Source organism: Sminthopsis crassicaudata, chromosome 5 (assembly GCF_048593235.1).
Source record: "Sminthopsis crassicaudata isolate SCR6 chromosome 5, ASM4859323v1, whole genome shotgun sequence".
Lineage (NCBI taxonomy): Eukaryota > Metazoa > Chordata > Mammalia > Dasyuromorphia > Dasyuridae > Sminthopsis > Sminthopsis crassicaudata.
Window position 1 is genome coordinate 226,008,921 of NC_133621.1, and position 3,562 is coordinate 226,012,482.

Below are 3,562 nucleotides of genomic sequence, written 5' to 3' on the forward strand. Positions count from 1 at the left end.
ACTAAATAAAGCTGATATATTTTAATTATATATTTTAAATTTGGTTCTGGAAGTAATAGAGAACATAAATGAAAATAGTAATGCAAGAGACAACTCCATTTATGTCCAATTGGACATTCACATATGTCTGCTAAATATACAGGCTTTAGATGTGTTTTAGCAATTGTCTATAAATTATCAACAACTATTTTAATAGATTTTAAGAAATTTTTAAATTATGATTTTTTTCAATTTGCTTTTCCTAATAATATCAAAAAACAAAAGGATTCTTTTTTTCAGGTCAGGTCATTAAGCATACTTTTTAAGATTCTTCCTCTAATATAAGAAGAACATTGTACATAATTACATCAATATTGTAAAATGATTAACAGTGAATGAGTTAAATTTTTCCAACAATACAATGATGTAAGACAGTTTTGAGAGACTTATGATGAAAATGCTATCTGAAATGCTTTTTATTGCATTTCAGATTCAATGATAGAATCTGAATACAGAATGAAACTATTTTTAAACTTTTTTTTTCTTATTGGTTTTTTTTTTGGAGAGGTAGGTTTTTTACAATATTATTAATAGGGAAATATGTTTTACATTATTGCACATAGATAACCTATATTAATATATAACCTATATATTACACACACATATATATAACCTATATATTACACATATAACCTATATTAAATTGCTTACTGTCTAAGATGCTTGTCTAAGGAGAGAAAGAACTTGAAACTCAAAAAAATTTTAAATGAATGTTAAAAATTGCTTTTACATGTAATTGGAAAAAAGCTTAAAAAGGTTAAAAACAAACAAAAAAAAGATTCTTCCTCTAATCCGTAAACTGCATTGTCCATATCATCAATAAGACTTGGGCAAGATTTATAGAAAAAATAAATGTTGTATGAAAATTGAAACTCTCTTTTAGATGAGTTACTGATACCCTGGTCTGATGTTCCTTCTATCACATTGATTATAAAATTAATACCATAAGACTTTTACTGTGTGAAATAGGCTAATGTGATTAGGTTTTGTCAGGTCTTGTTAAAATATGCTAAATCTTATCACTAATAAGAAATGATTACAATGATTACAAGGAGCCTTGACCTGAAACCTGGCAGGTGGACCTACTTTAAATACACACACACACACACACACACACACACACACACACCTCTGCAAATATGTCCTATAAACTAGGTGAAAGATCTATTTCAATGAAAGCAGGTAAAACGGAATAATTTGTGAACAGTAGTCTAGATCAGATCCCTTTTAACTCAGCATTACAAGGAAAATGTTTCCCAGAAGCAGGCAACTTCAGGAATAGACAACTAAACTCAAGACAATGGAACAAGATAATTTTCAAAATGGACATTAAGATGTCTACCCTATTCTCCTGTTTTTTTTTTTTTGTCTTGCTGATTATTTAGTTATATTTTCTATTCATAAAAGTGCTTATAGCATAATATAAAATAGGGAGATAAAAACTATCACTGGCTCTCAGGTAAAAACATTGGGTCATTTAAGAAACTTCTAAAATTCTAGAAAAAGTCATTTATGACTTCATTCAGGTCATTGATAAAAATGTTGAACAGACTACAATCAAAAACAGATCCCAGAAAGATTTGTATGGATTAATATAGAATGAGCAAGTAAAAGAGAAAAGTGTGTTCTATGGCAGCAGCACTATAAAAATTAACTAATTTGATCAATACAATGATAAACTCTGATACCAGAGGGCCAGAGAGAAAAACTATGCTCCACATCCTAACAGAGAACATGACTAACATGCAGGATGAAACACATTTTTTGACAAAACTAATATAGAGATTTATTTGTCTTGACTCTATATTTGTTACAAGAGTTTTGTTTTTCTTTTTTTTTTCCCAGTCATGAGGGTATAGAGAAAGAAGAGGGAGAGATAGATAGATAGATAGATAGATAGATAGATAGATAGATAGATAGATAGATAGATAGATAGATAGATATAGATAGATAGTAATTGAAAGAAAGAAAATTTAATTTTAAAAAGGACATATCTCAGAGCTACTCATCCCATGATTTATGTAATTTTGTTGACCACCTCATTTTTCTCTCTGAAACATGCTTTCATAGAATACATAGGGTTATAGCTTTAGATCTGGAAGGGAATTTGGAATACACTTAGTTCAGCACTTTCATTTTACAATTGAGAAACTGAGCAACAGAACAGTTAAATAATTTGCCCAGGAACATTTACAATTAGTGAATCCTAGGTGATATATGATCCCAAGTCTTCTTGACTCCAAGTCTAATATTCCATGCATTATGCCATGCTGCTTCTTTTTTCTATGGCTAAGACCAATGCCTTTCTAACAATCAACCATGCCAATGTGGGTACTACTCCCAACTCAGCATTAGTAAATACCCACAACATCTTCAAATACTCCTTCATATCCCAAAGGAAGGAGGAAGGCATTTATTGAATACCTACTATATGTCATGCACCATGCTAAATACTTGACAAATATATCATTTTATGCTCCCGACAACTCTGAAAGATAGGGTAAGTTTTATAGCCCCTGGAAATAATTCCAAATTGCTCTTCAGAATAATTGGATCAGTTCACAACTCAACCAACAGTACATTAGTGTCCCAGTTTTCCTATATTCCTTCTAACATTTATCATTTTCCTTTTTTTTTGTCATATTTGCTGATCTGATAGGTGTGAGATGGTATCTCAAAGCTGTTTTGATCTGCATTTCTCTAGATAATAGTGATTTACAGAATTTTTCATGACTAAAGATATCTTTGATTTCTTTTTCTGAAAACTGCCAGTTCTTTTATCTTTTATAACCATTTATCTTTTGGGGAATTACTTGTCTTTGTATAAATTTGACTCAGTTCTCTATATATTTGAGAAATGGGACTTTTATCAAAGATACTTGTAAACCTTTTCACCTTCTCTCCCCCCTCGTTTTCTGCTTTCCTTATAAGTTTGCTTGCATTGATCTGGTAATCTTAACCTTTTGTTCTTCCAGATATATTTTTTCTAGCTCTATAAAATAATTTTTGCTAATGTAATCTCTATGGCAATGAATAAATAGATCACTTCAAGTAGAATTGTTATTTTATTATATTTTATTTATATATTATATTTATTATACTAATATATATTTATTATTGTTATATTTTATTAGACCCATGAGCATTTCACTGTCAGCTTAGTATCCGTAATCTCTCCTCCACAGAACAGTGACCAATGAAAAAGTGGACTCAGAGGGACCAATGAAAATTTTGTAATCCAAGGGACTCTTGATTGACTTTGCTCCCATGAACTTCACTGTAATCCAAAGACAACAAAGAAACAATTTCTGGGGATTAAATACAAACAGAAACACCTGGTTTGTTCCCAGCTATAAATCATTGCCCTAAGGCTGATCCTTAAAGGTAGGTATTATATAAAAGCTCTGAGAGACTCTCTCCTCCTCTTCACCTCCCATTCTCCATCTCCATCCCCCACCTTCTGAGGATCTGGATCTCCTCTCTAGCCCCACCCCCAGATTGACTCTCTTAAATCTCCTCAACC